The 13,913-nt window shown below is 41.6% G+C and overlaps 1 protein-coding gene across 21 annotated transcripts in view; it reads left to right on the forward strand.

The window, feature by feature from the left end:
• The first annotated feature begins 10,809 nt into the window (after window positions 1-10,809).
• LOC122998026 (uncharacterized protein C2orf16-like) overlaps window positions 10,810-13,913 on the forward strand; it is a 177,909-nt gene continuing 174,805 nt past the window's right edge. For 5 of the 21 annotated variants that reach the window (XR_006407305.1, XR_006407308.1, XR_006407309.1 and 2 more), the window contains exon 1: window positions 10,823-11,519. The gene's annotated coding sequence lies outside the window, so the exon portion shown is untranslated. Of the gene's footprint in view, window positions 11,520-12,376; window positions 13,360-13,913 lie in introns of those variants that run through there. The other 16 variants (XR_006407311.1, XR_006407314.1, XR_006407316.1 and 13 more) reach the window with 7 other exon arrangements.

Raw genomic sequence — 13,913 nt, forward strand, 5'->3', positions numbered from 1 at the left:
TCTCACCATTTCCACTGTTATTCTTGCCTCTCTCTACTCTGATATATTTAAACCATCCCCCTGGGGAGAACAGAAGCCCGCCTCAATCTGGAACCAATTGTTTTGTTCGGTTCATGAATCCAGAACCAAACCCTGACAAAAGAACTCTTGTAAGGACCGCTGTGTTATTTGTTTTTGCCCGAGTTACAGATTGTGCTGTTATCAAAGTATTTATTGTGCCGCTGTGCTGCAGTTATGGATGCAGAGAGGGCCTGAAGCCTCGTAGCACATCAAAACTGTCACAAAAATGGAGCAGGGGCTAAATGGCAAGAAATGCTGTGGGCACAAATGAAAGAAGCCCAAACCGTTACTGATAAGAAGCCACTTTTAAAAGCTCTCTCAGGGTTGCAGTGATTGTGCTGTGCAAGTTTATGCTATTGGCTAATATTCTCACACTTCTATCTCTTTGCTGAGTTCTCTTAGCTACTGGATTTAGTTCCATTTACATTTTCAAAGGGTGAACTAATTGGAAAGAAGCTTGGCATTGCACAATATTGATAAGCAGCTGATTAATAAGCTGAATTTAGAATTGTTCATCTGTCAAACTAAATGAACAATAACAAATTATGGCCTTCCTTTACTTCAATACTCATTAGAAGTCACTTGTGCAGTGGCACTTGTGAGCTCAAGGAATTACAGAGGAGAGCAGACTGCAGGACGTCTATCCCCTGGAGGTCATCTTGGACACGACCTTTGGCTGTATATTCATGGGTAAGATAGGTGCGTGTGTGTGTACATGTGGATGTGTGTGTATGTTACAGGCTGAGCCACTCAGCTGGGAGCCTGTCAGCATATGCCAACAAGCTGAGTAAGGCTGCTGGGAGTTAGCTTAGTGAGTGGAGCCACCTGACCCCAATAGGTCAACTAATGACCTTTACTTCAGATGTGTAGCTGCAGACACAGGGTCCAGAATTACCATCTGCCAAGTGCCGAATGCCAGATCAATCAATAAGGGTCAGCCACCACACTGACAACACTTTTTGATATAATAACATTTAAATGCCTTTGGTCGTAGTCCCTGTTGGCCACACTTTCCTTTAGCGTCAGCAAGTCAAAACAATTCAGAAAATGGTACTCAGTTTCAGGCTGTAATACATTCCACTTATAATTACTTTAAACAGGCAACCACCGTGGTGTGTTCTGGTAACTCATTGGCTCCTTGACTTCTCACGCGTCTCCCTGTTGCAGTCACATGCTTAGACAGGAGGGCTCAGGTCTGGACAGAAGCGCAGGAGGCTCTCGGACTGCTCTTAAACCCATTAAGGCCACCTGGGTGTGTAGCCATGCATGGCTAGAAAGATGGCCAGGAGGTGTGTGAGCGTACACATATTTGTGCGTGCACTGGCTGAGAGGTGGCCAGGAAGAGCAGGCTGTTCAGCAAGATTAGCGGGCTCTCACATGTTGCATAACAGATTCCCCTTCTCGTGAAAAACCTGCCTGTATGTTGCCCCCCGCTAAGTAGGATGGCCTTTCACTAACGCCCTCTACACTCACACATGGACACGTATGCAGGAACATTGTTATGCTTCACCCCCAAGATGCTTCTGTTGCTTTGCTTTGTGTCCTTTTCTATTTGCTTGTTTCTCTATCAGTGATGTGTGGGAGGAAAAGGTAGCCAGACTGGCCTCCCTACTCACGCAGGTTGTGTCAAAGCCTTAACAAATGTCATTATCCAGACCAGCCTGGAGGTGATTAGGTAGTGTGCTGCTTATGGCTCTGTGTTTAGCATGGGCCTGCTGCATCCATCCAGGCCAACTGCTGTGTGTGTGTTTGTGCATATGGGCCTGGGCTTGCTGGGGGCTGTGATCCGATGGGCCCTATAACACCAAATCAAACACAGAGGGAGCCGCAGCCTGCCTATTTCTCTGTCATAGTGTGTTTTGTGTGTGTGTGTGTGTGTGTGTGTGTGTGTGTGTGTGTGTGTGAGCAAGGGGGGTTAAGTAATAAACAAGGTCTCCATGGTGACAACAGATGCAGCTGCAGCAAAGAATGAAGTTGAGTGTCAGCAGTGAGGGCCCACTGTGTGCATGTTTGTGTGTGCATGTGTGTGTGAGTGCGGGAAAAAACACCAGCAGTAGGGGCCCAGTGAGAGTCGTAAACACCAGCAGGCCATGACTTCCACAAATAGACCTCTTAGAGAAAAAACGGAGAGGCTAAAGAAGGGGGGTGGGGGGGGGCTATTATACATTATTTCACACACAATATAAAAAGAAAGATATGTAGCACAAGAATGTGCGGAACGTAATGAGTTTACAGTTGAACAAGGCAAAAAAAATTTGATTACATTACAGAAGATGCATAAACAAGCAAACAATTGCATAAGTAAAGCTGGGGAAAAAAAAAAATCAGTGCATTTCTTTGCACTGGAAATCCTAAGCTCTGGCATCCACGCTTGATATGTCAAGTTCCTCACAGAAGCGCGACGTCCTCCCTCCCCCAAGCTAAAGCGCCAACAATCTATTCATCAGTCTTCATCATCTTTCATCATTATATGGTAATCCTCCCAGCTCACTCTGGGTCTGTCTTGACAGCCCCCTGCAGTGTCTCTTTCTAGTCCTGTTGTGTGGTGAGTGTGCCATCTTGATTCACACATCCTGTCACTGGTTCGTAATCCCTCCTTTATGGAGACAGAATAGCACACTGCTGTCTCTCTTCAACGCCTAACTTCAAGGCCAGATCACCGCGCAGTAGCCTCATGCGTTCTCATTGTCAGAGCACCTCTGCTGGCAGTCCGAATCCCACCCCAACCTGACCCCCCTGTTCAGGCTATTTTCCAATATTATTTATGCAGGGACTCTCTTTAGTCCTCCCTAAGCTGGCTTTTTCAAGGCTTTTCACTGAAGGGCTGAAAACATACAAATCCCCCCCAAACCCTCTGAAAAACCATATGGAGCACTGTACCTTAATCAGAGCAGTCACTGTGTGTGTGTGTGTGTGTGTGTGTGTGCTCACTAATTTTAGAATAATCCCTGGTGATTATGGGAGTGGTTATTAGGATGAATATGGCAGCAGGGTTGGGTCGGGCCGAGCTGAGCTGAGCCCGGGCTGCAGCGAGAAACAGATGTCAGTTGACCCACATCTGCCGAGCATGCTGGGACGTTGGAGTGTCAGGTCACGGCTCTGATCACCTCAGGGACACTGTACATCTGGGCCCGGAAAGATCATTGGCTTTTTCTCTTGGTTCACAGTGTCTCTGTCATACCCCTCACACAAACACACATACACCCTTACTGAAAATACAAATATTTCTGGCAAAAAGAGCAAGTTTCAGACTCTGATGTTGAGATCAAAAGGTTTTGACCAGACCTCTTGGATTGTTACCCAGACTAGTAAAGTCTGGGGATGCTTGAATGTAAACTGTCGCTAGTAAAACACTGCGGCTGAATGGAAATTGGGTGCAGCCCTAACACTGAACGGAATTTTTATCATTATGTGTATACTGTATATAATATGTATATCTTACAGTTGGTTTCAATATGCTCTGAGCTCATCTCTCTGTGCGACCTGCAAAATGCACCTCACTGAGGGCAATATGTTATCTAACAAGATCTAAAATGTATAAATCTCAATCCAGTACTCCTCCTCATGTGCCACAGCAAACTAAAGCCATGTTCAGACAGACAATAGCATTACATGAAAAAAATACAGCCCCCTCATTCATTGGCAGGGGACCGCTGCGTTGGCTCAGCGGGGGTGAAGACAGCGAAAAATCACAGGGTTGAGGCAGATCAGACAAAAGGTCAACTTTTCTGCGATGCAATGCAGTGTCACCATACAAAGCGCTGCATCAGCCAGTCAAATACGTATTGTTTTACCTAGAGATTGTCACAAGGAAAGTGAAAATGATTGATAACCTTTCAGAGTTGTAAAATCCTGTCACAAAGCTGTTTTTGTTTGAACACTCACTAAGCTATGTGAGCAATGCATTTGTTAGCTAGGATTATTTTTAATCTATGCATGTTAAAAACATGAATCAAATTGATTTGATTACTTGAAGGAGACAAATCTTTTTACATAAAGTGTTATGTAGATAAGTGTATGGATACACTGGCAATAAGAGCAGCTGTTGTGAAGCAGTAGGCTTGGTGTTGAGCTGCAAAGATCAGAATTACATGGTTCTCTCCAGATTTCATAAATTTATGTTCTGTAGTTTGTACATATCGTGTCCTTGTTTTTATGGTATTGTCTGCCTACTTTATTCCCTGTTTTTTCTTTTCACCTCTTCCCTCTTTTTCTTCTTTCTGTAAAGAACTGTAACTACTGCTTTGAAAAGTGCTATATAAATAAAGTTTGCTTTGTGGATTTGGTGGATTATAATCCTATTGGTGTATTGTGTATTCCCTCTAGCTGCTACAACTTTCTATCCAGATTTTGTAATTGGCATTTTCCAACCTGTGGCTTTTAATACACCCCAGCTATCTGGATTTCCTCTCTTCTTCCATTTTATTACGTATGTGTTTAGAATTTTAGGGGAGTTTTTCCTTCTAGACCTTAGACCTATAAAGCCCACTGAGACATTGCATGTGATATTAGGCTATACAAATAAACTTGAGTTCACTTAACTATTAAAGCACTGCTGCGTGTCCCATTCCAGAGGGCACATCTTTCAGGCAGTATTTTATTAGCTTATAAATTTATTCAGATTTTAACACTGGTATATTTTGCTCTCTGCTTCGGCACTGGCATCCTCTATGATCTGGTGGTTGCTGTAGTTGCTTAAAGATGTGACTTTTGTATCACGTTTTCATTACATTACGTCATTGTAAAACAAGGAGGAAATACTTTGTAGTACATAGAACACAAATGCATGTAAAAAGGGACTTCTGCAGTGGCTACCACTGACAAGAGAAAAGAGAGAAGCACAAATTTCCTCATTGCCAAACCAAACATTGTGGCTCTAAGCTATAGTTGCATTTACTTGAAATGATGCGGTAGACCAACACTGAGAATGAGCGAGCACTAATTGAAAGCAGCTTGCTGGAGTTCCAGTGAATACTGACTGTGGGATCAGTTTTCTATTGTGTTCTAATGTACTGGTTCCCTGGTCATTCCTCTGCGTTCCCAGGAGGCCTTGGAGTTTATAGTCCTAGATAGCTGGATGTTGACTCACACGGGCCTTTCTGGCCATCGAATGACAAGTTCACACAGCGACATATTGCCTACTAAGGCGAAGGACATCAAATATTTCATTTCCCAAGACAGATGGTTCGATTGTGAAGTCTAAATGAGTAGTGAATAGCTGCAATTTTCACCGCCTTTTACAGAACGGTGTAAACTTTATGAGGTTACACAAACCTGTTGCGTGTAGTTTTTATTAAATGACATCATTATATTTCTCAAATAAATGAATACTTTCCAACCTCCATGCCTTATTTCTCTCTCTCCCTCTGCCTGTTGCTGTGCTCTTTCCCCATTTCTAATTTCGCTCTCCTGCCTTCCCATCATTCCTCCTCCTTCTCTCTCTCTCTCTCTCTCTCTCTCTCTCTCTCTCTTTCTTCAACAGGATTAAGGCCCATCCTTGTCATCCCATAGGGCAGAGTGGTTTGACTGACAGCCGGGTTCAACATCTTGACACAGGTCCGTGCCCCCGTCATCATCGCTGATCGTCCCATGCTGGCCCAGAGTGACAAGCGCCTGCAGAGCCATTTACTCCTGGTGCAGCCGAAAAAAGCCCTCCTCAATCACTGGCTTTCACTGGGCATGCAGGCGCACACCCTCCTTCCTTCCTTTCTCCCCTCTTCTTCCTTACCTTCTCTTCAAAAGTTATTTCCTTTCATTTTAATAGCTATGCCCCTTCAGTTTCTTAATTGACAATCAATTTTTTGTCCTCATCGCTTCATTCAATTTTAAGACTTTTTTGTTTTTGTCTCTCCTCTCCTTCCTGCTCTTCGTTTTGACCTCCTCTAATCCTCTTTTCTCCCCTCTGATATCAACTCTCTAGTATCTAGTGCAGGCTAATCTAAAGGAATCTGCCAGATCTTAATTAGGGTAATTACTGTGTTTGTTTTAACTTAACACTGATGACTCTACTTGAGCTACTATCTTTGAGCAGGCCATAACAGATGGGGTGCTTAGTACTCTTTTGGGAAAGCTGACAGGAGTCAGGATTGAGCTGTATGATTTTTGAGCTTGATGTTTGTCAGCTTAATTTACCTTGAAAAACTGTTTAGCAGGAATTCCTCCCAAACCTTTTCCATAGAGGGAATGGAGCCTTCTGGGGTGACAGTAATACGCAAGAAATGAAACAGAAGTAGTTGTTTGCACCGGCAAAATGACTGGTTTGTGACCAAAATGAAGTGTCACATTTGTTTTGATTGATGCAGTGTCAACAGACCTGTTGGCCAAACAAGTTAAGCTTCATCCACTGCCCTCTAATACAACATATAACACTGCCTAAAACTGGTCGGTAATGTCACAATTTGCTACATTTTTTTATGAGTCTTTTGGTATGAGTCTATGAGTCTTCTGATTTATTTTCTTTGTTTACATTACGTTCTTGTTCATCCTACTCATTTAGATGAGTCACTTTGAGGACAGACTTAAGGAGTTTTTATGGACTTATATGACAGTATGAGATATGCCTGAAACAAACTAGTTTTTACGATGTGCCGTCTGACCACGTCTGAAGGCAAAAGTGTTTTTAACAGCAACACTCAAATGTGGGTTGAAAAACCTGCGGTCATTGAGAAGGGTTTGTCTGTGGAGGCTCTGTGGATGAGGACCTGTTCCCTCTGTAGATATAAGGGGCTCATTCTAAGGTAGCGAAAACACAACAAGTCTTATTTCCAGGTGATTATACACTAATTAAAACATGCTTATGAAAATTATATTTAATTTCTGCCAAGTCTGTTCTGCTAGATGTCACTAAATTCTTCACACTGCACCTTTAAATGTCGGTAACACTTTCTGACAGTCTTTCTTCTAAGCGTGGTGTCTTTGTACTGTTGCACTGGGCTGTACACATGAAAACTGACAGAAGCAATTGTGTGAAGAATGAAAAAAAAGAAAATTTCAAGCACTGGCCTCACCTGGCCAATCACTGTTTGAAGTGGGCGTGTGATTGTTGGATTCTCTGTGTGGGAAAGTTACAGAAATTGTTATTTAAGGCATTCCCCAGTTCTGAAGTTGGAAAAGTCTAGAGAGTGCTGTCAGATGCTGTCTGACTATCTGACAAGCACTTGAAGCATACTGACGCCCTAAGTTGGACCAGTGATTTTAACCTCTTTGGCTTGTGACCCATTACAACAAAGCAAGGTTTTCTTATTACTCCTTGTCACTGACTGCATATGTTTACCCATTTTGACCATTTCAAGAGTGATTATATTTCTTTCTTTAATGTGAACAATTTCTGGAGTCCTGAAGTGTTAAAATTAACAAGTAATTAACAAGAAAAAAGTAAAGATTAGAGAAGAATCTGAAAAAAACCAACATAATTATGTGTAGCAGAAATATATTTTTTTTCAGTGTGCAATCCCATTAATCATTTCATGACCTCTAAATTTAATTTTGTGAGCTGCTGTGGGGGTCTTGGCCCCCAGGTTAGGAACCACTATAGATAACTATAACCAGTATAAAATTGGGAAACTCCAGAATGTCATGTAAGAAGTACTTTATGTAGAAAGTAGTATACTGTGTATATGTTGTGTGAGTAATTTCCTGTCTACTTTCTATCTTACATGGGGCTGTAATAGGGCGATTCACTGCAAAGTCCCTCAGTCTGAAACAAAGATGCAGTTCAGGTTGTTGTACACACTGTAACATGACAGTATGATTATGAGAAAGTTACATATTGTGTGTGTGTGTCTGTGTGTCTGTGTGAGCGCTGAAGGACAGGAGGGCATCAGATGAGTACAGACTGTTTCCACCTGCCAGGTGCCTGGTCTCTAATCCCCCCTCTCTGTCTGATTAAACACACACACATACACACACACACACACACAGGCGCAACAAGGTCATCTCTCTGTCAACCATACAATAGCGCTGTGTACCCATCTGGCCTACATCCTAAATACTTCCTCTTTAGAAAACAAATAAAAAAAGGAGAAGAGAGCTAGCACTTTGTGCCTTAAAAACTGGTCAGAAGTAAGTTATTATGATTCTCATTCATTTTATATTATATTTACCACTATTTAAGCAGTTACCACATGCCAGCTATGAGACATCTGGGACTGCTGCAGACATCATCTTGGTGACTTTGTGAGAAGACACAGCACTCTGTTTTATCTAATGTCTCCATACAGTATGCGCTCACTCCTGAAACACTGAGCTCACCTCAGCGAGGAAGAGGCCTCGCACAGTACTTTCTTTGTATAATATCAAAAACATATTTTAAGAGAATTTATGTGGGCCCTTGTGCTGCCAAAACCGCATGAAATCTCCTGCCGCTGCTTTTACAGTGATGAAACTGTCTTTCTTTTTTCTTTCTTTCTTTCTTTTCTTCCTTTACTTCCTTCCTTCCTTCCTTCAGCTTTTACTTTGGCAATGGACAAGCTCCCCCTGTGTGAGTCATATCATTCTGACAATATTTTATGCTGGGAGTACAGCTTTGAAATCTGGAGGATAAGAGGGCTTTGTAGAGATAGTGACACCCATCCTCCTCTTTCTCCTCCTCCATCTCGTCCCACTCCTCTGCTTTTCCTTCCCCTGGGGAGGTTTGTCTTCTTCTGCCCCCTACGACGGCTTTTATGTCTGACGAGGTTCTGTTGTGTCGAGGTGAGGACGAGGTCAGACGACTTCAAACGCCGTGCTGAGTAACATCTTATTCGATGAATAAAGATTAATGCAATAATGTTTGTGTACACTTGAGCGAATGCCTGAACACTGTGGTTTTTGTCTTGCATTTGTCATAAATCCTTACGGATTTGATCCTGTTAGTAAGATGCTGACAGTAAATGCTTTCACACTGTAATGTAATACAGTAGGATGTATTATAATCTGATGTGTGCTGGTATATGTGCTGTGCATTATTTACTCTATTTAATCTCATAGTAGAGAGCAGTATATATTCACCATAAATGTTGAATGCTGTGTGTGTGGTTTGATCTACATTATGATAGTGGAGGAATTCCATGTGGTGCCATGCTGTCTGCACCGTCTCCTCTCCCTACCTGTTGAGGCTGTGATTAGATACTGTCAACCCTCAGGCCATAGCTATCGCATACAGGTAGAGCTCAGTCAGGCTATAGCTTTCCCTTATGTTGTGGGATGGGATACAACTCGTGAACTCCAGAAACTGCAGACGGCGCTGAAAGTTTGTGTCACACTAATGAGCAATCTGTCAACAAGTGTGCGCTACAGGGAACATGGAGGGAAAAAAAAGAAACATTTGAAAAAATGTAGATTATATGGCGGAAATCCTTGTAGGCTATGTATACTCCCCTTGCCCCAAACCACACACACACACACACCTCCATGACAGAGTAAGAATAATTCACCTGTAACAGAAAATATTTCTATTTTGAAGAACAGATGGTTTTCTTCCTACCACAATTTTTAAAGTGTTTGAAAGAAATATTTCAACATTTTGGGGAATATTTGTTTTTACTTTCTTTCTGAGAGCTAGGTGAGAAGATTGATACCAATCTCATGTCTATGTGTTAAATATTTGAGATCAGGCCAGGAGATGATTAGCCTAGATTAGCATTAAGAGTGGAAGCTGGGGGAAAAGCTAGGCTGGCTCTCTCCAAAAGTTAAATAAAAATATGCCTTCCAAAAATATCCCTAAAGCTTAAACACTGTACCTTGTCTGTTTAATCCCCACACAGCCAAAAAAATTAAAATGACAAAAGGTTTTAGGGGAGTTACACATTGAAACAATGTTTTGACAAGCAACAGTTTATCCAGCACTTGTTCGTCAAGAAATCGTCACAGCATGCAGCTGCCCCTAAAACCATAACCTGTCATTTTTAGTTCTGCCTGTGTATGGATTAAACAAACAAGATACAATGTGTTGCTTAACCCCATAGTTTAACACAGATTTATGAGATCAGTATTGATCTTCTAGTGTCACTCTCTGAATTTAAGCAGAAAAGCATATTTCAGAAATTGTTGAAATATTCCTTTAATGTGAACAGTCCACATCTTTTGATGCACTTCTTTCTTAGTTTGAACTCCACCGACAGACCCTCCTTCATTCATTACTTTCCTCAGTTCTTTTAATTTTTGTGCTTGTTTTAATTCAATTTGTAAACCTCTGATTGCATCTTAACATTGAACTCACAAGATCTCAACTCAAGATCCTAAAACTATCTTTTTCTTTCAAAGCCTCCATCTCATCATGGGCTATCAACCTTTTAATTCAAGTGCACCTTGAATTAAGATTATTCCCAAGGTCAAATCCTTTAATGCTCAAATCATTTGCTTTAATTTTGCCCAGTTACATGTTACTTGCCTCATCCAGTAGTAGTTATAATCTACTTTTTAAAAACATCTCCATAAATACTTACACATTTTAATAACTTCATACTACATAACCGGTTTATTTATTTTATTATCAATTTGGAGTATTTTGATTTTAATAACATTATCGTTTTTGCCTGTTATTTCAGATCTGATGTTATGTTTATTGATGTTCTATGTTTGATAAAGTGTTTTAAAAAAACATTGTGAATATTTTTTCTCAAAATCGTCAAAAATGGTTTCACTTTCTCTTTCTAGGTCATGGACTACATTTGATTTGAAAGAGAACTTTAATTTTAATTTTATTTTTTATTATATTTTTTATATTTTATTTTAGTATTTTAATTATAACTCTTTTAATTATCTTTTAACTCACCCTGCTTTCATCTGTTTCACTCTGCAGATGCCTGTAAACATTTGGTCTCATACATGTTTATGTTGAATTAGCATGCTAGGCTAACAGTCTGTCAGCTGTGTGACTTTTATCGGTGCAGTGACGTCATTCAGAGCGAACGAGCACCGTAAACCATAGACTGTATGCCGTAAACGCACCTGTCACCTTTCCAGCACGGTGCTGTTAAACCGGGAACACGTGGCTACACCTTATTTTTATACAGTCTATTGGCTACACACAATACGGCAGGGCTATGCTAATGATGCTAACTAGCAGCTAGCCGCCGCGCAGACTGGTAAAATGGTTCCGTCCGGCCGACCAATGGTGTAAATTCATCACTCAGTGAGTCAGACGGACATACACTCGGGGTCCGTGACCGGTCCAGCCAAAAAATATCACAAATGTAGTTTTACGTACGTCCCTTACAAAACATGTAAGTGGAAGCATTATATCCAGTAGCCATTATCAAGCAAACTTCTTGCCAGGAAAAGTTAGCAGCGTCATTTTCCTGTAATGGATTTATCTCTACATATTAAACGCACCGCTAGTTGTTTAAAGACATTGGACTGAAACAAAAAGCTTTTTTCACTGAAACTCCACCATATTCACGGTGAAAACCTCAACCTGATATCTTGTTAACTTTTTTTGGACCAGTTATCTGTGGGACTTATGGACACTGGAAAGCAAGGTAAGCCACACACCTGTAGATATTTAGCTAATAACACTGTGAACGTGATATAATGCGAAGACTCCACAGCCTTTACAGTTTGCTCTTTGTGTTATCATAATTGTGGGTCTTCTCAGTTTGTTGTTAGGGAAAGAGCATGCTACAGTACCGTACAGTCATAGTATTTATTAGTAGCCTATTACTATAAGTAATAGTATATTATAGTATCAACTCTGCCACTTGACTACAGAACTGTATTTATTTTTTGTCCATTGAATAATACTGCTACACTGGCACTCTAATCACATTGATTGGGATGTAGATTTTGGTTTGAATCAAGTTTTTGAGATATTAATGTCTAAGATGTAAACCTAAGCCTTCCCCTAATACAGTGGGATTAAGTGGGTCTTTACAGCATTAATAATTCCATTAAAAAAATCAGAAAGTGCCCCCATTACTCCGTAAGAACACACTATCAGTAGTTTTTAGTTAAGTCTATTCACCACCACTGTTTTGGGTTGGAGGCAGAAATCTTTGCAATATCTCAAAACATGGGCACATAAATCATAAATGCCTAGATACCAGTCAGGTAAGTGAGAAAATATACGGTTTTGTAATATGGGTGAGCTGACTCCTTTAAATGTAATTGCTTTTACCCTAAAGGCACCACAAAGGAGCCATATATCATTGACCCTGCAATCTCTTACACAAGATGCTTCCTGGTTGTGCACTGAAGGGGCCCATTTCGCACGCAGGGAGGCTGACAAAGTAGTCTTGACCCTGGGCTGAGGCTTGTTGTGGCGCTGCCTCTCTGGAGGTTGGCTGTGTTCTGTCTGGGTCTGCGCTGCTCTCTAATCACCCTGATATTGCACTTACAGGGCTGACAGCTATGGCGCCACAGAGAGGGAGAGAGAGATTGTACACGTGACAAGGCCCACCTTGGCTCTCCACTTGTTCCCTCTCCAGATAATCACTTTCTATTGATTTTCTTGGAGCACACAGATCCCTTTTACCTTTCAGCCTCTCTGATAACTGCTTGTCAAAATATCTAGGGCCACAGTATACAGACCTGTTACCTATTACCTTCCCTCATCCACTTAATAATGCATAATGTATGCGAATAAAAGAAGAAGTCCTGCAGGGCTTCATTTTTGCCACATGATCAATAATGAAACCTATTTGTAAACCATCCCTTTTGAAAATAATCAGGGCTATTATTGAGCTTAGGGGGTGGGAGTGTGTGTGCAGTGAAACATAAACCCAAACTCAGTGTGTGAGTACTTGTGTGCAGTCGATGCTTCATTCCTTTACAGCTCATATCAGTGAGCTGAGGCGTCACAGCCGGCGCCCTCTGCTACTTACCTAATTAGCTCTAGGAGCCCCTGCATTATTAACAGACCCCCTAAATCATTCAGAGGGGCCCTAATGTGTGTGTGTGTGTGTGTGTGTGTGTGTGCGCCAGTGTGTCTGTGTATGCAAGGGGAACACACAGAGGGGGTACAGAGGATCACTGCGATAATGTCCCTCCCTATTCACGACATGTCAGACGTAATTATTCACCCTGGGAAGACACGGGTCCAGAACACTGGTAATGGCACTCTTCTTGTCCCCTCCTCCTTCTCCTCCTCCTCTTCCCCCCCCCTCTCCACTCTTCTCCCACTGCTTCTATGACTGACAAGGTGCTAGATGGCTCAGACACACTCTATAGATAGACAAATAGTGGAGGACGGCCACTATTGTTAGACAAGAATGTTCATGTTACAGAGGTCATGTGTTAATGTGGGGAGATCAGGAGGAATAGATGGATTATGTTTATTTTATTGTGTACATGGATCTCATTAACATGGACAGCTATGTCATTTATAGGCCTCATTTGCTTATATTACATGTAAAGTACTAATCATTTTAGAGGAATATTATGGCGATAATAGTGTGAGTGTCATTTAGCTACTTAAACCACCGCATGACTCACAATTGTGGCTGTTGAGAAACAGAAGTGCTTAATGAAAAAAAAAAACTAATTTTGGAAGCAAAATGCAGCTGAATCATGTTCAGCAAAATTCCGTTGTTTCCTCTCGGTTTAGCAGCTGGAAGTGGTTTGGTCGTTTTGCCGGCAGAGTCAGCAAGACACAAATGAAAAGTCAATATACATCACTTCCTCCCTCTCAGCGAATAGCTGCCGTGTTGGGGGGTGATATTGTTCTGTATGAGATAATATTTGGCTGGGCTGGTGACCAGGAGCTCTTGCCCTGGTAATTCCACATGTGTTTACTGGAATGTGACTGTTTCCTGAAGCTCTGCAGTAGCTCTGGTATGTGGGTTGAATTCCAAAACATTGCTCCCTTTTCTGCGGTCTTGTTCACTCTCCCACATACCGCAGATTTGTAGAGTATAATCAGACCTGCCAACACTCCC

The sequence above is a fragment of the Thunnus albacares genome, chromosome 15 (genome assembly GCF_914725855.1).
Source record: "Thunnus albacares chromosome 15, fThuAlb1.1, whole genome shotgun sequence".
NCBI classification, from domain to species: domain Eukaryota; kingdom Metazoa; phylum Chordata; class Actinopteri; order Scombriformes; family Scombridae; genus Thunnus; species Thunnus albacares.